Source organism: Petaurus breviceps, unplaced genomic scaffold (assembly GCF_028583685.1).
Source record: "Petaurus breviceps papuanus isolate PSGF00001 unplaced genomic scaffold, PetGlider_PUasm1.0 38, whole genome shotgun sequence".
NCBI lineage: Eukaryota > Metazoa > Chordata > Mammalia > Diprotodontia > Petauridae > Petaurus > Petaurus breviceps.
The window spans coordinates 101949100-101970634 of NW_027186304.1; the positions used below are offsets into that span (position 1 = coordinate 101949100).

Here is a 21535-nt window from a genome sequence, read left to right on the forward strand (position 1 = left end):
GCTTCTGTTCAGATGCTGGTGGCAATAGCTAAGTCCATTATTCTCCCTGAGCTTGTCTGCTTATCTGTAAAAACAGGGATAATATTTGCAACATATACCTTTTTTGAGATGTGAAGAAAGTCCTTTCTTATCTCTGAAGTGCTACATAAATGTGTTATCATTATCATATCAGGCAGATAATAGATCAATGGTCTCTATGATTTTTTGATCATATACTTCCTTGGTAAAAAATTTTTAGCATACTCCCATTACGTTTATGTTTACTTACTTATGATTTGTATAATATACTCCTGTACTGTTATTTACATCAGAAAACAAACACTTTTTTCTTTTTAAAAAGGAATGAGATACAGAGGCAATAATATTTCATTCTGCAGTCAATAAAGGATCATTGGGTTTTATTGAGTATGGGAGTGGCAAAATCAGACTTGTACTTTAAGAAAGTCACTTTGGCAGTTATATGGAAGACAAGTCAAAGAGAATGATTTAGAAGGCTATTTCAGTAGTGCAGGTAAGAGGGGATGAGGCCCTGATCCTGGGTCATGATCATGGGAGTGCAGGGAAAGGAACAGGTGACATGGATGCTGGGGATGTAAAATTAACAAAATTTGGTACCTGACTGGATATATGAGGTGAAGGAGAGTGAATACTTGAAAGTTGTGAGCTTGGGGGACTTAGAAAGATGGTGATACTTTCAACAATGAGAGAAAAGTTTAGAAGAAAAGGTGAATTTTTTGGGAAAGAGAATATGAGTTCTACAATAAAGATCACACCCCACTATTTGACTGAATCTGCTTCACTCTTTCTGGTCACTGCCCCACAGTCTAGAGCTCAGTTACTAAGAAGTATTTGTGGCATCCAGGAGGTGATCTAGATAATGGGGAATGCTGGGGTTAGGTCAAGGAATTTTACCTATATAGCTGCTATTAATGCTTGAGGGATGGTTTGGTTGGAACCTCTCCAAGGGGTCAATGATCATAATGGAAAGCCAGCAATGAGAAGAAGCTGAATGGGAGACTATTGAGCTGTAATATGTAAAAGGGTGTGTTGCAGGTCCTGGAAAGGAGCTCAAGATTTGCTCTTATGTGAAGAGCAGGTTGTGACCTTACTTTCCACCCTCTGAATGGTTGGTCACCTACCCTTTGGGACAATGCCATGGCTCCCTTGTGCTCATGCCACAGCTCCCCAGGGGGTGTCTACCAGACTAGATAAGTGACTTGTCAGGAATATTGTCCAGGGGATTCCTGTCAAGGGAAAGATTGGACTAAAAGACCTTGAGGTCCCTTCCAATTCTATAATGTTTTGAAGATGTGGAGTCACATCTGTCTTCTAGAGGGTGGCAAAGCTAGTGCTAACCATCAGCATTCCTTGGAAGTTTCCCATGAAATTGTGCTCCTATATTTCTTTGTAAGGTCAGTCAGCTCTATCGCAAACAATTATTTGAAATTTCAAAAGACTGGGGCAATTAAGGACTTTAAACATAGAATTTACTAGCTCCTGTGGCCATCCAGATGTCTGTTACTCTTCTGGGTCTTTTCGTCTTTTCTTCACAAACATAATTGAGCAGCCACCCCTCCTTGGCTCTCTTGTCGAGAGTGAAACAGGTGACTTCAGGGTTTTACAAGTGAGTGAGTGCCCTAGCCAGACTGAGAATCATCACCATGATGCACAGCTTCTCCCCCTTGTCCTAATAGACAGTTGAATATATTTAAAGATTTAGAAATACAAACAACTGTTTGAGTAATTTTGTAAATAGTGTTTACATGTGTAGGAAACAATGGGAGGAATTTTGTTTCCACGGTATTAAAGTACTCCTATCTTTGAGTGATAGCAGAATGTGTGTCAGAGGTGACTGGTTCTAATCAGAGCTGTGATCTAGCAGAACCAGGCTTCTGATCAGGCAGGGGGTTAGAGGCTTGTGCACATGCTTGATGCTGTTTGAGGGGACCATGATGTGGGAAGTTTGGGAGGTTGCACCTAGCCAATGGAGAACAAGGCAGGAAATTTGAATGGAAGCAGCATAAAAGGGTTTGTGTTTGTCTGAGTCCCTATATTTCATTAAGGGAGCTACCCATTTATTTGGAAAGAATAAATGTAAAATAAATGTATTGAAAACCTTCCTGGCTTTCCAACAGATATTATTTATTCCCAGACTAAGGATGTCTGTTGCACATGCACAAAGCTAAAAAAAATTGTCAGATGAACACTGTCAAGCCATTTCTCTCTGTTTCCTATCCCCACCAGAAACAGAAAGAAAACAAATAGGAAAAGCTAGGTGGCGCAGTGAATAGAGCACCAGCCCTGGAGTCAGTAGGACCTGAGTTCAAATGCGGCCTCAGACACTTAACACTAAACTGGCCGTGTGACCTTGGGCAAGTTACTTAACCCCAAAATTGCCCCAGCAAAAAAAACAAAAAAACAAAAAACAAATGATCTGTAATGAAGGTATTTTAGTTAAGATTCTGTAGCATCTCATCATTCATAGAATAAGCTCACAGTACATATAAGACAGAATCTTATCTGGGATCAACACAAGACTAATTGTGGCACCTGGTCCATAGACGTTCTTTCTATTTCTTCCCCGAACATCATTCTCTATGCCCAGAATACACATGTTAATGATCTCTCTATCATCCTGACCTTTCAGTTTCTAAATCTTTTGAATTGCAACAACTTCCTTTTCCATCCTACTCCAGTCACTCACCATCATGCCTATACCCTGGGCCTCATTCCTCACTCGGTACTGCACAACTCCTGCAATGTTGACATATCTCTTCACAGCCTCCTGTCTTCTTACTTCTTTTGCTCCCTAACTTCCTTTAAATCTGCTCTGAGTTATCACCGTGTCCTCCACTTCCTCAACTCCTTCCTATTCTCCCAATTTGTTACATTTAGAGATAGCTAAGTGGCACAGTGGAGGGAGGGCCAGTCCCGGAGTCAGGAACACCTAACTTCAAATCTAGTTTCAGAAACTTACTAGCTGTGTGACCCTGGGCAAGTTATTAAACCTGTTTGCCTCACTTTCCTCAGCTGTAAAATGGGGATGATAATAGCCCCCTACCTCAAAGCACTGTTACAAGGATAAAAGAAGATAATATTTGTAAAGCTTTTAGCACTGTGCCTGGAACATATATAAATGCTTATTCCCTTTCTTTCCCCCTTCCCTTTTTCTTTTGGCTTCACTTACTTCACTAGCAAACTCTATAGTTAGTTCAATGATAACTATCATTTTATATTTCCATGTTGCCTTTGACCTTTTAATATCACCATTCCACTAATTCCCAACCTGTAATAATTGCCACCATCCAATTTCTTTCCTCTCACTCTTGCTTTCAGGCTGCTAAACATTGCCAGAAGAAGTAATGAAATTTTGATGAATTAATTCAATTATAAATTAATGCTTTCTAACCTCAGCTGGGCCCTGAGTGCTGCTCATCAATCCATTTATTCATATTTAATTTACTTTCTTTTACATTTTCTACAACCGTAGTTGCATTTTTCCTCCCTAGGTCTGTCACTCCCCATGTGATATACCTCCTTGGTTTTCATTTACTTACCTGTAAAAGTAGGGAATTGGAATTGGTGATATTTAAGATTCATTTCAGCTATAGATCTATAATCCTCTAAGTATCTAAAAGCAGCAGTGGGGAGCCTGCCACCTTGAGGCTACATGTAGCCCTCTAGGTCCTCAAGTGCTGCCCTTTGTCTGAACCCAAATTTCACAGAATTTTCCCAAATTTCACGGCCTGAAGCCTGCAGGTTCACCACCTCTGCATTCTTTCTTCTCAAGCTCCAATCCTTCAATGCCTAAATTTGTATCAGATGATCTTGCCTCCTACTTTAATGAGAAGATTGAGACCATCTGACATGAACTCACAACTTCCTCTCGCAATCCCACTTCACATCTCAAAACTTCTCTGTTTTCATCCATCTTCCCCTTTCCCCCATCTCAGATTAAAAAAAATGACCTTACTCTTTGCTCAGGATAATCCTTCTTACAAACTTCTGGAGGGTAGGAATTGTTTTTCTTTTGTCTTTGAATTCCCTGTGCCTAGCATATAATTTGTTGTTGTTGAGTTGCTTATAGTAGTGTCTTTGTGACCTTGTTTGGAGTTTGTTTTGTTTTTGGCAAAAATGCTGGAGTGGTTTGCCATTTCCTTTTCCAGTTCATTTTCCAGATGAGGAAACTGAGGCAAATAGGGTTAAGTGATTTGCCTAGGGTCACACAGCTAGTAAGTGTCTAAGTCAGATTTGAACTCAGAAAGTTGAGTCTTCCTGATTCCAGGCCTGGCACTGTCTCCACTGCCACCTAGATGTACCCTAGCATATAATAAGAACTTATAAAAGCTTTATTGACTGATTATTAGATCTCCTTCTACCTCTTTTAGACCCTTTCTTATTCTTTCATGAATCTACAATCCTGTTATCCTTGGCTCTTTCTCTTTTGTTTGCTAAGTGTTCTGTCTTCCCATTCTAAAAATAATTCATAGAATCTTCTACCTATTCATGATACTAACCTATTTTGCTCCTTCATTTTCTGTCAAAGTATTTTAAAGAATAATTTGCACACAATACCCCTATTTCTTCACCACCCACTCACTCTATAATATTGTAATCTGTCACCATTCCCTACAACCTCACTGAATCAGCCCTTTCAAAGCTTACCATTGACAGATGGAATAGATTTTTTCTACTTCTCAATTTTCTTGCTATTTCTATAGTATTTGATCCTTTTCACTCTTTCCCCTGCCCATCTTTTCTTTATACTGCCTGTTTTTTTGGTTTCTATCATCTTAACACTTACTTCACTCTCCCCCTTTGTCAGCTCCACAGTCCAGTCAAATTGGATGGCTCACCACTTCAAGAACTGGTCCCTCATTTCCCTTTTTCTCTGTTTTGTCACAATACCTAGGGAATGTCTTATAATCACCTCAACCATCCAAATTTAGTGAAATCCTACCTAACAGTGTGAAGGACATCTCCTTCATGAAGTCTTCCCTGATAAAAAGTGGTCATTCCTCCCTTGGAGTGCTCATAGCTCTATGTACCTCCCTTCTGTCCTGATCACGTGCTATTTTGCTCCTTCATTTTTCTGTCAAAGTATTTTAAAGAATACAATATGTCTTTGTGTACATTTTTATTTTCTCTACTATATTGTAATTTATGTTCATGTAGGGTTCATTTCTTATTTATCTTTGTGTCTATCTAGTACCTAGCACAGTGTGATTTACTTAATAAATAGTAAATAAAATAAATTAAGCTATAAAATGAGGATAATTACATTTGGCCTATCTACCTCATAGGATTATTGTGAGAATCATATGTAATAATGAATATGAAGTAGTAAAGTGATGAATATTCACCAGTTATTGTTACCATGAACCCTAGTACCAAGCTAGTTTGCTTATTAAAAGTTTTTTAATTAAGGTGGTAAGCAATTTCAGCCTACTACCCCCTTTCCCAAGGTTAGGTCAAATTAAGCCAAGTCAGAAAGTGTATAATAAGCTCCTGCTATGTGTCAGGCACTGTGTTAAGCATTGAAGATACAACAAAAGGCAAAAAGTCTCTATTCTCAAGGGACCCATAATCCAATCGAGGCTACAACATGAAGACAACTACGTACAAACAAGATACAGAGGATAATTTGGAGATATTTCCATTTGAAAGACATGTGGAATTAAGGGGGTGAGGAAAGGGTTTGTGTAGAAGGAAGCCAGGAAAACCAGGATGCAGAGAATTCCAAGCATTAGGGATAGACAGTGATATTTCATGGAGTAGTTCATTAGACGAAGAGACAAGAGATCAATATCACTATATCACAGAATGCATAGAGGAGAGTGAGGTATAAGAAGACTGGAGACGTAGAAAGGGGCCAGGTTATGAAGAGATTTAAAAACCCAACAGAGGATTTTGTATTTCATCTTGGAGATCATAGGGAATTGAGCAGTTTATTGAATAGAAAAGTGACATGGTTAGACCTGAGCTTTAGGAAGATCAATTTGACAGATTAGAAGACTAGAAATTGGAATGGGGAGAGACTTAAAACAACAGTAATAAAAGCTAACATGTACATAGCACTGTAAAGTTTGCAGAACATTTTACATGATCTGCACAATAACCCTGTGAAGTAGGGGCTCTTATTATGCCCATTTTACAGATGAAGAAAGAGGCTAAGAGAGGTGACGTGACTTGCCCTAGTCGAAACAGCTGCTAAGTGTCTGGGACAGGATTTGAATTCTGTTCTTCTAGACTCCAAATCCAGCATTTTATACACTCTGCAACCTAACTGCCCAGGGTAATTTGAATCACTGGGAGGTAGATGTTCATTCCAAAGGAAAAAGACAGTGTTTTATTGTGGATGCATTTGCAGCTGACTTTCTTGGAACCACATTATCTAAGCCATTTGTTCAATAAGTTATTCATAAGTAAAGGCAGAGATGACTCCAGAGGCAAAAATTAAGCAAGTCTTAATTGTTCCTTCATAATATCGTTAGTATACAAGTTTCTGGGAAGAGAGCCAGTGTACAAGTTATCATCTTTAATAATTCACTCTTTAAAAAAATGCAAGGGGAGTTCTTGTACCAGCACTGTTTAGTGGATAGTGCTGGATGAGGAGTCAGAGGACATAGATTTGAGTTCTCTCTCTGCCATTTACTAGCTATGGGATCATTTTAAAGTATAGTATAGACCTCAGGCCTTTGGTTCTCAACCTTGGATCGTAATCCAAATGATAAATTTTCCTATGATCTAAGTATATAAAAGGGCATTCATCATGGGCCATCCCTAGTCATCTTGACCTATGTCTTGCCACTGGACTTTGACAACTCTGGAGGAGAGAACAAGGTTGATGATTTTGCCTCACTTAAATCTAATTCACATGCAAATCAAGCTTTTTTTTATGATGTCATTGGTCCTCTTCAAGATGAACAATGCAAAGCTGTGTAATGGGAAACCTCTCTGGCCTTAGTTTCCTTATCTGTAAAATGAGGGGTTGGGCTAGGATCTCTCCTAGTTTTGAATCTATGATTCTATGAAAATTCTTTGTCAAGTATTTGAAATAGTAGTGAAAATACAGCAACTTTGTCTTCTTCCAAATTTGTTTGAAATGTTTTACCGACACTTCATTGTCTCATGCCCCTCCCCCCCTGGGAATTATGCAAGAGGTTGTAATAATTCTCATTTTAGAAATGTGGAAGTTCTACTTTGCAGATTGAACTATATGGTGATCTTTTCCTATCTTCTACCACCTTTATCTTCTACCACAACAGGATGTACTTCCCTCCCATCTCTAACAATAGAAATGATTTTCTTTTTTAAAGGCTAGCTTAGATGCCACCTCATCCATAATATCTAACATGCATATAGTTCTCTAAGATTTTAAGACTGGCTTCCTTTCCGACCTGGTCCCAGGCAGGATGGCTCCTGCAAAGAAGGGTGGAGAGAAGAAGAAGGGACGTTCTGCCATCAATGAGGTGGTGACCAGAGAGTATACCATCGACATTCACAAGAGGATTCATGGAGTAGGCTTCAAAAAGCAAGCTCCCCAGGCTCTAAGGAAATCTGCAAATTTGCCATGAAAGAAATGGGAACTCCAGATGTACGCACTGACACCAGACTCAACAAAGCTGTTTGGGCCAAAGGAATAAGGAATGTCCCATACTGCATCCTGGTGCATTTGTCCAGGAAATGCAATGAGGATGAAGATTCACCAAACAAGCTGTATACATTGGTCACTTATGTGCCTGTCACCACTTTCAAAAGCTTACAGACAGTCAATGTGGATGAAAACTAAATTGAACTTCGTTTAAATAAAGTTATAAAATGTAAAAAAAAGATTTTAAGACTGCCTTACATATGTTATTTGATCCTCACAACAGCACTGTGAGGTAGGTGCTATTATAATCCCTACTTTATAGCTGAGGAAGCTGAGGCTGAGCAAAGTTAAGTATCTGGCATAGATTTGTATGCATAGTAAATTCAAGGTGGGAATTCAAACTCAGGTCTTCCTGATTTCAAGTCAGACTCTTTTTATACTCTTGCTGAAAAAAACAAAACCTCTCCTTCCTTATATTTCTTACAGCATAATTACTCTTTGCCCTTATATCACACTTATCCATATACATGCTTTATCCTCCATTACATTAAATTTCTCGGCAGCAACAGTTGGTGTTTTTTATATTTGTGCCCCCAGTTTCCATGGCAGTTCATTGGATATATGTGCTCAATAAGTTATTTTTTAATTTTCCAAACTTGAGCAAGTATATCCAAGGTCACTGGGAAGCTAGATGATATAGTCCATAGAGTATTGGGTCTGAAGTCAGGGAGACTCATCTTCCCTAGTTTAAATCTGACTTCAGATATTTATTAGCTGTGTGACCCAAGGCAAATCACTTAAGCTTGTTTGCCTCAGTTTCCTCATCTGTAAAATGAGGTTGGGAAGGAAATGCCAAACCCAAGATTTCTGACTGTGCATCTCAAACTCTTTTCACTCTATAACACTCTAATCTTCTTCAGGGAGAATATCCTTAGCTTCTTCCTCTATTTTTCACAGAAAGTGGTTTTGAGTCTGCTCCCCAGAATTCTGCTGGAGGGATTGTTAAATTTTCAGCATGAGAATTTACACCTCAGAAATCAGCAACTGGCTAAAAATCAAGACTTGGTTTGTTGTTTTATTGCTATGTAGATTTAGAAATAGGTTATTTGTGTGGATTAAATGGACATATATTTTCCCACTAGAGCCTAGTGATTAAACTTTTGCTAGTTCTTGTTGCACTTGTTGGAGCTTATCAGAAGTGTGGTAGGAGGAGAAGTGGCAGAGAATGAAGTCATCAGGAGACTGAAGGCTAATAGTAACAACTGGCATTTGTGTAGTCCTGGAAGGTTTGTGTAGTGCCTTGTCTCTATGGTCTTGATGGAGTCTCACAGCACCTCTTCCCTTCACCGTTCTCTTTGTCCCCCTTCTGTCAAAGGCTTTGTTAAATTGAAATACCCAGAGCAAAACAAGAAATATGGTCTTCAGGGCTCAGGTACAGGGCAATGATTACCTCTCTTGTTTTAGACACTCTGCTTTTATTCATGCTGTGTAAGGTTGTGTTGGTGATTTTGGCAGCAATTTCTGATTGTTGACTCATATTGATGAGTCCATTTATATTGATGCAGTCCACTACAACCTCTATGTTCTTTGGACATAAATAACTGTCTAGACAGATGTCCCTGTTCTGTACTGATACAGCTAATTTTTAAATAAGTTTTTATTGATGTCTCCTGGTTTTGTTTTTACATCACCATGTTTTCCTTCCATCTTCCTCCTCCCCATCCCACTCTATCTTTATAGGCCTGTGAAACTCCTCTACCTCAACATTCTGTGCATTCTGGACTCATCAGAGAATTGCCAATGAAGTCACATAAGTCTCTTTAGATGCTTCTATCTTACACCACCAAGATTTTATTTTTGCAAATCTATTTTCTCTTTTAAATAACAAATAATTATTTTACAAAAAAGAAGAAAAAAAAAGCACAACTCATCATTACATTAAAAAAACTCTAAAAATCTGTTTGTATATCACACTTGAGAGCTCCCACCTTTGAAAATAGGTGGGGTAAGAGGGTCTTCTTAGGTCTCTTCTTTGGAGCCATGCTTGTTTTTGTAATTTTGCAACATTTACTTTTGATTTTTTTGGTTGTTCTTTCCATTTACATTGTTATAGTCATTGTTCACATTGTTTCTTGGTTCTACTTACTTCACTGTGCACCAGATCATGAAAGTCTTTCTGTGCTTTTCTGTATTCATTACATGCATCATTTCCCAGCACAGTAATATTCCATTACATTCATGTACCACAATTGGTTTAACTATTTCCTAATCACTGGATAGCTATTTTATTGTTGATTCTTTGCTATCACAAAATTGTTGCTATAAATATTTTAGTATTGTTATAAATGAAAATCGGTGTGTTCTGTCTAGGGAATAAACCACACTTGTTGAGGATCCGGGAAGTTTCAAGGTCTTTATTTTACATTTACCCTGTAATGAATAAATGGGTAGCCTCCCGGAAAAGACTACAAAGGATCAGACAAAGGCAAGCCCTATTTATGCTGTTTCATTTAACTTTCCAGCCATTCCTTCCTCCAGAGCTGGAACTGGCTCCAGCTCTTCTGGGTTACAACTCTCCCAACCTGCCCATTAAGCATTTGTGTTAATGAAAAGTCAGTGACTATCCCCCAACTGATCTGAGCCAGCCTAGCTCTGTCCCCTCTTTACAGATTTTATGCCTTCCTGCATGTAAACACCCATTGTTCCTACAGAATCTGTGGAAATCAAACTGCCAGCATTTCTTACAGTATATATGGGAACTTTCTTCTTTTCAATAAATGGCCTCCTTGGCAAATAAGTCTAGAGTATATTTTGTGCAGGGGTAACAGCCTGAGAAAGAACTGAAGGGTGAAGGGATTGGAGGTTATAGTGTGGATAAAAGGCAGGGTTTGGGATTTCAAGGCAGAGGGAGAGGTAGAACGAAAATGAATTAGCTCCTCAGTCAGGGAAGTATTTGGATTCCAACAGAGAAAAAAAGAATCTAGTTTCCGCTGGCCTTTAGGTGTGTGTTTCAGCTGAGCTTATCCCATGTGGAAACTGTACCCAACAGTTCTGGTTCAAAACTGGTTCTTACGCCATCTTCAGTCAGATAGCCATATAGAAAGTGGATGGCTACCGGGCTAAAATGAATCTTTTTTTTTTTTTAACAATCATACTTTATTTGTTTGTTTGTTTTGTTTTTTGGAGGGGGGAGGGTAGAGCATTTGGGGTTAAGTGACTTGCCCAAGGTTATACTGCTAGTTTTTGTGTGTGTGTCAAGGGTCTGATGCTGGATCCCAACCCAGGTCCTCCTGACTCCAGGGCCAGTGCTCTCACTGTGCCACCTAGCCGCCCCTTAAATGAATCTTATGTGGGCTTAGTTCATGTGGTCTATGATCCCCACTGAAGAGATGGAAGAGGCCATTTTATAATCAAAGCTAGATCAAAGATATCTCTAGCTGTATTTCTACAAAGGACAACAAAAGAGTGAAATAGGACAGGGTAAGAGAATGGACTAGATTTTTTTCTATTTTTTTTCCTTTTTCAAGATTTTATTTTAGACTCAAATGCCAGAACACAAATACAGAATAGAGAAAAACAAAAACATCATAAACTTAAATATTGGAACTTAAATACAAAGTTAGAAAGAAAAAAAAAAGCATGCCATGTGCATCGCAGAACACAGTCCAAGCTAGATCAAACATCTGTCTAGCTACATTTCTACAAAGGACAACAAAAGAGAAGTAAGAGAATGGACACGTTTTTAAGGGACAGAATGTAGGTTCGTCAGAGAAAGGTGAGTTGAGGGTCACCTCTGAATCTTGGAGTCTTTAGTGGTTAAACTTTTAGTTACCCACTAGCAACACATATGGTTAAGGAGTTTGACCTAAGTACTTTTGCATACTCCTCAAGCACTGGACTTAGGAGCAGAAGACCTGAACTGAAATTTTGGTTCTGACAGTTTCTACTGTGTAGATTTAGCAAATCTTAATCTCTCTGAAGCTCAGTTTCCTCATCTGTAAAATGGAGATAATAATACTTGAATTACTTTCCAGAATGACTGTGAGAACATACTTTATACACCATTAAGTCTGACATAAAAATGAGCTGTTAGCATTACACTATTTGTCCTTACACAATAGGTATATTTCTTATTTATCATTTGATCCTAAATATTGGTTAAAAAGTCTATTGTGCTTTGTTTAACATATAACTCTAACATATAGCTCTAGTTCACTATGACCTTTAGCCACACTAAGACTATCTTTACAAGCCTATGAGACTCCTCTACCTTTTTTGAATCTGGTCTCATCAGAGGGTTGCTGATAAAGTCATATAAATCTTCTTAGATCCTTCTATCTTAAACCACCAAGATTTCATTTTTGAAAATCTTTACTTTTTGAGACATTTTCTCTTTTAAAGTCCCTGGCCATAGGATTGTAGCTATTTATGGTAAGTATCTTATTATTGACCAGTACCCTCCCTTATCACTAAGTCCAGAAGGCCTTGGTTATTTTCTCTCAAGTTTTCCCTCATTTCCAACTTTGCTAATGAATTCTTCCCTGCTACTGAAGACTCTGTCCTGGCTAGAAGTTCATCTCACTATCTTGTCTATCTTCTGACATAGTAAATTACAGAATTTCAGATTTGGAAAAGCCCTAAGGCCATTTAGTCCAAAATATACCCCAAAGTTCATCTCTTCACAACCTACCTGACAAGTGGTCATACAGCCTCCCTCCAGTGAAGGAGATTCCACTGCTTCCCAAGGCAAAATACTTTTAATATTTAGATAGCTCTAGTTGCTAGAAATTTTTTCTTTGTATTAAGCTTAACAACTTCTCCCTGTTGCTCCCAGTTGTACTCCTGGGGTTAAGTAGCACAAATATTATCCACTTTCCACATGGCAGCCTTTCAAATACATAAGACAGCTATACCCCCTGAGAACTTTCTTCTCTAAGCTAAATATACTAATATCCTTCTATTTAAACTCATATGGCATAGACTCAAGACCTTTTCTCTGGATATTCATATGATTATCTATGTTTTTTTCCCTAAAATGTGGGGCCCAGAATTGAAAACAGTAATCCTAATCTGCTCTGACAAGAGCAGAGTACCTTGAAAGTAAAGCTTCCTTATTGCTGGAAATTATGCTTCTCTTAATGAAGATTATATAATTTTCCCTCCCCCCTTCCTTCCTTCCTTCCTTCCTTCCTTCCTTCCTTCCTTCCTTCCTTCCCTCTCCCTTTCTCTCTTTTTGGCTGCCATATCTCACTGACAACTCATATTGAGCCTGAATACAACTAAACCTGCCAGAACTTTTTCAAACAAACTACAATCTAAACACACCCTCCTCAATTTTTGCTCACAAAGATGATTTCTGGAACCCGAATGTAAGACTTTACATTGATTCCTATGACATTTCACCTTATTAGATTGAGCTCAGTATTATAGTATTGACTTAATAGAATTTTATACCATTGTATCATATTGTAGATTTAGATCCAAAGGGGGTTCTATAGGTCATCTAGTCCAACTCCTTTATTTTGTAGATAAGAAAACAAACTGAAAGTCTGAATGACTTGCCTGGAGTTACCCAGGTAGACAGTGACAGAACCAAGATTTGAACTCGAGTCTTCTGACTTCAGTCAGAGTTTTTCCCTTGTACCAGAAGCTTTGATTTAAGTAGTATCTTCCCAGAAGATGTCTGGGTAATTGAGATTCTCCATCACACCTATATTTAGTCTTGTGATATGTATCAGGATTTCATTTAATAATTTCTTCCAATGTGTTGTACAGTTTGTAGCATACTTCCACAGCAATGTCACCTCTATTTCTCCCATTTTGTCCTCACCTACAAAGTGTTCTATCGTGCTTCTCCACTCAGGTTTATATTGATTGGAAAAATAATTAGGGCTTCCTCTTGTAAGGAGTGCCACTGACTCCACTTAGAGAATTTTATAGAAAACCTTCTACACTAGGGCCTTCGTGTTATTTCACCAAATCCTATCCTAAAAATAGACATCCTTTATGTAACACACTCCCTAGTTCCTACTATTTCATGTTACTCTAGTAACCTCATTTTTACACTGAGACATCATCTTTTTTCTCAGACTCTGTATGCCATATCTGTCCTTGCTCACACATATCCTCTTGCCTGTCAGTATTAATCATTTTAGTTGTTTTTTGTATACATATACATACACACATATTTAGGCTCAGAGATGTATATGTACTTCTTTCACCAAATCACAAAATATTTTCTCTGTGACATCATTGACTTCCATCCAATGACCAAAGCACTTGACTCTGCCAAAATTGATTATGGATTTATTTCTATCTAGTTTATACCTTTGGTTAATTTGAAAGTCTGGGCCCTCTGTGCTTAATTGAGGTGGGGGTAGATCCCCACTTTTATGCTTTAGAGTAAAGACAGTTTATAGGTCAAAGTCTTTGAAATAGTTTTCTGAATTCCAACGTATTTTATCTTTCCCTTAATCTCCACTGTGTTAAAACATTTAATAAAGGGGTGAAATTTGGACAGTCTTTTCTTAAACTTAAGGGTTAATGAAAATATCAGGCAGGAAGTTAAATTCCTTATTAAAATAAGATAATTACTCAAGGAATTCCAGCCTGCTTAGAGGCAGCTAGGTGGCACAGTGAATAGAGTTCTGGGTCTCTGGGTCAGGAAGCCCCGAGTTCAAATCCTAGCTCAGACACTTAGCTGTGTGACCTTGGGCAAGACACTTGAAAAAAAAAAGTTTTCCTCATTTCCTCCATGTATGAAATGAGAATAACAGCACCTATCTTTGAGGGTTGTTATGAGGGAAAAATAAGATAATATGTGGAAAGCACCTAGCACATAGGTACTTAATAAATGAATATTATTTCCAACCTAGATTATATATACCTTTAAGAAGGAATGGGAAGATTAGAGGGTACAGGAAATATTTGTTGAAAAATTATATGACCCTTTTGAAATATCCCAAAAGTAGGGTGATAAAAGGAAGCAATATTATAGTGTATCTAAAACTTGGAAAAGAGGATTGAAGGAATAATTGTTTGGATATGAGACCTTTTCACATTAAACTAAAAAAAAATCAGCAACAATGATATAGGGAAAGATGAGTGAATCTATCTCTTTTATAACCAGGACAATGAATTGATTTCCAATCAATGAAGTTCCAAAATTGTTAGTGTACCCTTGGAAAGTCACATTTTATTCTCTGTTTATAAGGTTTTAATTCTGTTTGTATAAGTTCATCTCTGTGAATAAGGATTCTTAGTCCTGTTCTCAAAAAAATCCAAAGCAAGAAACAAAACAGAGCCTAAATGTGTCATGTGGGTATCTCTTTCAGAAATCACACCAATGGGGCGGCTAGGTGGCACAGTGAATAGAGCACCAGCCCTAGAGTCAGGAGGACCTGAGTTCAAGTCCAACCTCAAATACTTAACACACACATACACAAAACTAGCCATGTGACCTTGGGCAAGTCACTTAACCCCCATTGCTCCTCAAAAAAAAAAAGAAATTACACCAAGAATAAAATTGCTAGTTGATGAGACATAGAATTAAGAGACATTGCTTTTTTTTTTTTTTTTACTGTTCTAATAAACAGCAATAAATAAAATAAATAAAGCAATGTTATGGTGCTGGAATATCATGTACCTAAAAATTCTTTATAAATTTCTTTGTAAACAATTAAGCTCTATTTTATGTGAATATTCATGGTAAACTCTAGAATTTATTTATTTTCATATCAAATGGGGATATAGAAAGGTCTATGTAAAGCCAAAGGGTATAGGAACTTAAGAAGTTTAGAAGTCCTACATGACACTCAGTGTCACAAGCAGAATGATCACAAGAGATCCACTTTCACTCATTTCAACAGCTTCTGAGACTATCCCTGAAGAGATTTTGCAGCAATTATATGTCTAAATGAGGCAGATGCCCTTTTCTCACTTGGCTTTATGAGAAACTTGCAGAAGTGTATGTATATGTGTTTTAAAGATATTCTGAAACTTTATCCCTAAAATTGATGTTATTTTATCAGTAGGAGGCAGCTATATTTAAAAGCTTACTCTAATTAATATACAAACTTGGAATTTGTTCTATTCTGTACTAGCGACCAACTGTTTGAGAAATATTGAGATGAAAACATTTCAAAGATTATATCAATGTTGCTTCATTTAATGAATCTCTATTTCATTAATGCCTCCAAATAACTTTAGTCCAACAGCACATGAAAATAAAATTTTAAGTTATTCTTTTCATTTTGTCTTTTTTTTTATGTTCTAAGAGTTCAGAGGTTAGGACCAAAGTGTATAACCAAAACTTCATAAATAAATTTACAAGGGGATAAATCCTGTTCTTCATCATTGGGTGAGACTTAATGGTACACCCCAATCATCCAACCCACAATATCCATGGGCCTATGAAATTATATATTGAGTGTACATAAAATTGCCACTTGAGTAAATGCTTAAATAAAAATATGGTGAAGAGACAAAGTCTTTGTTGTACCCACAAGGGTAGACATTCCAAATCTCTTAGCTGACTGCTATAAACACCCTGCACCCCAAGTTCAAACGAGGTCTTTCAGTGAAAACAAATTGTTCAATCTCAACATAGATCATTAGAGCGGGAGGATTCCTTAGAGCTCATCTAGTCTGATTATTAAAGTGTTGTGGATGAGGAAACAGAGGCCCAGAGTTGAATAACTTTTTCAAGATCATACCAGAAAATAATATCAAAGCTTAGACTAGACTAGTTGACTGACTCTCAGATCAGTGAATCTTCTATTATGCCAAAATAGCTTGACATTTGTGCAGCACTTTATAAGTGCTCTGTTTTATATATACCAGACACCCAGTGCACTCCCTTCCCTTCCCCCTCTTCCCCAGTACCCTCCCCCTCCCCCCCACCTCAGGAATCTTGAAATCTCCTTGAAAGACCATTTAGTAACTAAGCACTTTTGAAACAAGCTTGGGTCTGTGGAAACAAATTTACATCTATAGTTTATGGAAGACCAAAGCTGGGTTCCCAGGGCAGGAGCACAGGAACCCTCTTTGGCCTCACAGAAACCCTAGAACCAAACTTATTTCAAAAGTGGGTGGTTACTGAGTGGTCTGGCCAAGGCAGTGTCTAGGCTGGTGCTTGGGAGGGCTCAGGCATTCTCTGTACCACACAAAGCCCAGAATAGTTTGGAGAGGATAAAGAGTGGGCTAGGTGGTTCAGACTAGAGTGTGATTAGTTCCTCTCACTCTAGAAGCCCTGGCAGCAGGGGTATTCAGCCTTTCTCCTCCCAGCTGAACTTCCTTCAGCCCCACAACTTTTTTTATGGGTGTGGTGTGTTGTTTTACTTGTTTTGTGTGTTAAATAAATATCAGAATTACTAACAATAAAGGTTTGGGGTGGGGCCTAGAGTTATTCACAGGAGATCCAGTCCCTCTAACCCCTGCGAATGTCAAGGGACAACTAACTGTGTGTGAGATACATATGAAGTAGATACTATACAAGGTAACTTTAGAAGAGAAGCCATTAGAAGCTGGAGTAGGGTGTGACAGAGACAGGAAAGGCCTTCTCAGGAGGTAGCCCTTTGAGCTGAATCTTGAAGAAGGCATGGGAATTCAAGAGGCAGAAGTGAGGAAGGAGAGAGCATGCCAGGCAGGGGGCACAGCCAGTGCAAAGGCCTGAAGATAAGGCATGGAACATTATGTATGAAAAACAGCAAGTAGACTTGGACCTCAGAGTCCCAGGGGTAATGTACAGTTAGTAATGCACTTCAGCTAGTATTAGTATTCAGTTAGTATTAATATTAGAGTTAGTAATGTACCCTTTCTTCTAGTCCTCAACTAGAAGATGGGGAGAATGTTAAAATCATGAATGTTGAAGCACTGAGCCTATGGAAAATAGGTTGTTGGGTTGCTGACCACCAAAAACTGTAATATTTCACTAGAGATTGTTGAAATAAACTTTCTCTATACAATTCTTTATAACAAAACATTAATTCTGATAATATGTACTTTTCCTAACACAATGACCAAGAAATAACCCACATAATACAGTATGCAAAATAAAAATGGCAACATGAAAAATAATTTTTCTTACTAATAATTCCCTAGAATTATCTGATCTTTTGTGCTAGTGACTCAATTTAACCCGCACCCCCAAAACCCAAAACATTGATTTCAGACAATATTCACTTTTATAGCATGAAATCTACAGAACCATACAGTACAGTAAAGAAAATTCCTAAAACTAAAATACTTTTTAACCTGAATCTTATCTTCCACTGTGCCAGATGGCAGTGTGAGGGTGTTGTACTATATAACATATTCTGTAAACCTCTCTATTGCCCTCTCAAACCAAGGGAGAGATTTCTAGGACTTAGTCGTGGCTGTCAGCAAATGTCAAAACTGGTAAGGTCTCAACATCACCTCCTATGCTCTGTCCTTCATGGCTGGTGGATGGCATTAGAGATCGTGAGAGATGTGCCAGCCTGAACTAATCCATCAGGCACATGGGCTTCCTGTGCCATTGGAGATCCTTAAGGGTTTTGGGGTATGGGAGTATAACAGAGGTGAGTTAATGCTTAACCTTTAGGCTGTGGTAGATGATGGGATTGGCAGCCTGGATGTCTCTCCTCTGCTGGTCAATTAGGCCCACATTGGCTGCAGACATTCCAGCACAAAGTCTATCTAACACCTTTACTTTCTCACTAAACCGAATCACTGACTTGGCATGCTTGGACTTGTACTATGCTTTGGGGGCATAATTGTATCACAAAATTCGAGTTTTAAAGGCAATGAAAATACGCAAGAAATTCACAGGAATCTCTGTACAATGGTGGGGGAACAGGATCAGTGAAGGGCATAGTAGGTTACCAGAACTTTGCTCACATCATACCTCTCATTTTTTTCCCTACTATGCATAACATGAATGTGCAGTTGCCAAAGTGCAAGTGAAAATAAAGTTCCTAATAAAATCATGTGAATAAACACAAATGTCGAGGGTTGCTTGTATAAGAAAACTAAAATTACAGTAAGGGGACCCATTGTGAAGAGTGTTACATGCCAATCCAAGAGGGAACTTAATATTTCATCACAGGACATAGGGAAGCACTGGAGTTTTTTAGGCAAGTAGACTCCCTTTACTTCTCTCCCCACCTCCCACCCCATATTATGTTTTTCTCATCTGGTATGTTTACTTCTACACCTCCCAAAGCTTCAGTAATTGTCAACATTTGTCTAATTGAAGGGAATAGAAAATTAGTGACCTCTTTCTGGTTTGTCTGTCTGTTTTTGAAGGCCTGCTCTCTCCTTTTAATCATCTGTAACCCTTAGTATTTAAGCGTTTAAGAAGGATAAGAGACCAAGATTGTGTGGTATTTACAATAACTTTCAAAACAGTACCAACTCAGAGGAAAGAGTGCTAAGTGTGGAGTCAGAGGCCTCATGTCCAAATTCTGGCTTTGCCACTTACTACATGTGTGACTTTGGGAAAATCACCTCTCTTCCGGACCTCATTTTTCTCATCTACAAAATCTGGTAGGTTGAACTAGATGCGCTCTAAGGTCCTTTGATATTTTAGTAGCTGTTATCATGGGAAACTCAGGCATTTCAAGGATAATTCAACAAGGTAGTAAAACAGGGACAGGTGTATGGAAATATATAGGAAACTGCAGTCAAAACTGTAAAAGAAGGCCAAGACCTAACAGATTAGTGCTGCAAAACAACCTAAATAATCTTCAGATAACAAAGCAAAATGAGCTTGTTGCTAGAGGATTGATTTCTTTTTGATGTTGCATTGAGTTACAAGGTCATGATTTCTTGAAAAGTGACAGATTAGGAGACCGATAGATGGATAGAGTGCTAGGATTTCAGTCGGGAAGATTCATCTTCATTAGTTCAAATCTAGCCTCAGACACTTACCAACTGTGTGACCCTGGACAAGTCACTTAACCCTGTTTGCCTTAGTTTCCTACTCTGTAAAATGAGCTGGAAAGGGAAATGTAAGACCACTTCAGTATCTTTACCAAGAAATTCACAAATGAGGTCATGGAGAGTCCAACATGACTGAAAATGACTGAATGATAACAGGAGACCAAAAGGCACTACACAGTTACTGAATGCTGGGAGTGGTGTTTATAATTGGATCTCTCATAGCTCCAATGTGGGCACCCAGTATTTGTTAAGGTGAGTTATCGAGTGACATTCCTTAGCATCTCACATCTGGTACTTCTTTGGAACAGAAGACTACATCTTGGACTGGTGGGATTAATCATTTGGGGAATCTAGATTAAAAAAAAAATTTAGAAAAAAAAACCTTGACTGAATGCTAGGCTATGTAATTCTTAATAAGAATATCATTATTTAGGGTGTAGCTAAACCATCAAATGAGCTTGAAACATCTATATAGCTGGGTTCTCTGTGGCTTCTTGCTGTAGGCTCCCTTCAACCTTCACAGAGTTACTTGTGAGTTCTACTCACTTCTGATTTCATGGGAACAAGGAAAATTTTGAAGCAATAAATTTGCTTCACATCTGCTTTAGAAAACTTCAACAATGCCTGGACCTTAATTAGTGCCTATTACAATTCATTTTATAGATTTCATGGCTACAATATTAAGTGGTTGAAAGAACTTCGGGTAATATGGGAAAGGTGAAACTATTGGACTTAGGTACAAGTTCTGCTACCTTATGACTTTTGGAAAGTTATTTGACTTCTTACAGGTCCTAGTATGCAAAATCAGGGAATTGGACTAGATGGATGAAAAGGTCCTGTCCATCTCTAAATGTTAGGGTATTCAATATATATTGAATGATTAATGAAAGAACATGGTCTGTAACTAACTGTTTAGATCTCATCTGAGTGTAAATCAACCATCTTATGTATGGATCTATTCCTATTGTTTCTTTGCCTCTATACTTTGCATTTTAGTCAATAAGAATTATGCAAGTACAGAGATTCAGTATTTGGCCTTCACTTTAAAAAAAAGCAGTATCTTTTGTTTTGATATCATCTTCATATGTCCTTTGTGACTCTATTCTTTCGAATCTCCACTGCATAGTTCCTGGCATGTAGTAGGAGCTTAATAAATGGTTATTGATTTGTTTATGGTTTAAAAATTATTGGTTGAGTGTTTGATTGCTTGATTCTGAACCTGAAGAGCAAGCTACCCCTTGTAATAACGCATCAAGAAAAAGGGGGGAAAAGTCAATTCCATAAATCTAACCAACATACCAAACAAGTCTACCAGTAATTATAATGTTCCATACCCATTGTCCCCCAGGGAGAGAGGTATATATTATGTCTTCCCTGGGAACAAACTGGTTCACTTCAATTACATCATGGTGTTTCAATTTGATATTGTTATTGTTGTTGTTGTTGGTATAATCTTTGTGGGTTACTATAATCCTTGTGAGTATCGTTTTCCTGTTCTGCTTACCTCACTCTGCATTAATTCATATAAACTTTCGCAAGCTTCTCAAAATTCTTCATATTCATCATTTCTTATGAACAAGTAATATTCCATTATATTAAAGTATTATAATTTATTTAGCCATTCCCCAATTGACTGACAACCCACATGTCTCCAGTTCTTCGCTACCACAAAAAAAAGTACAGCCATGATTATTTTGGGAGTATTTGGGCACTCTTTTAAAGATAGAAAACCTGTCATATAACTATTTTCAGCATTATACATGACTTTGCATTCTGGAGTTTTCTTTTAAACCTATCTCTTTTAAAAGTTCACATTTCTATTTTCTAGACTTTCTCACGTTCTCTTTAGTAAGATTTTAAGTGACAGGAAGTATGGTACAGTGTAAAAGAGCAATCAGTGGACTTGAGTCCAAAACTTCACATGTGAAATCCATATAATAACACTACTACTTTCTACCTCACACGGTTATTAGGTGGGGAGGAATGCTTTGTGAAATTCAGCTAGGCATATAAATGCGA

At 37.9% G+C, this 21535-nt stretch overlaps 1 pseudogene; it reads left to right on the plus strand.

Annotated features, from left to right (window-relative positions):
* The first annotated feature begins 7415 nt into the window (after window positions 1-7415).
* Window positions 7416-7792, plus strand: LOC138170203 (large ribosomal subunit protein eL31-like; annotated as a pseudogene).
* Window positions 7793-21535: the final 13743 nt, after the last annotated feature.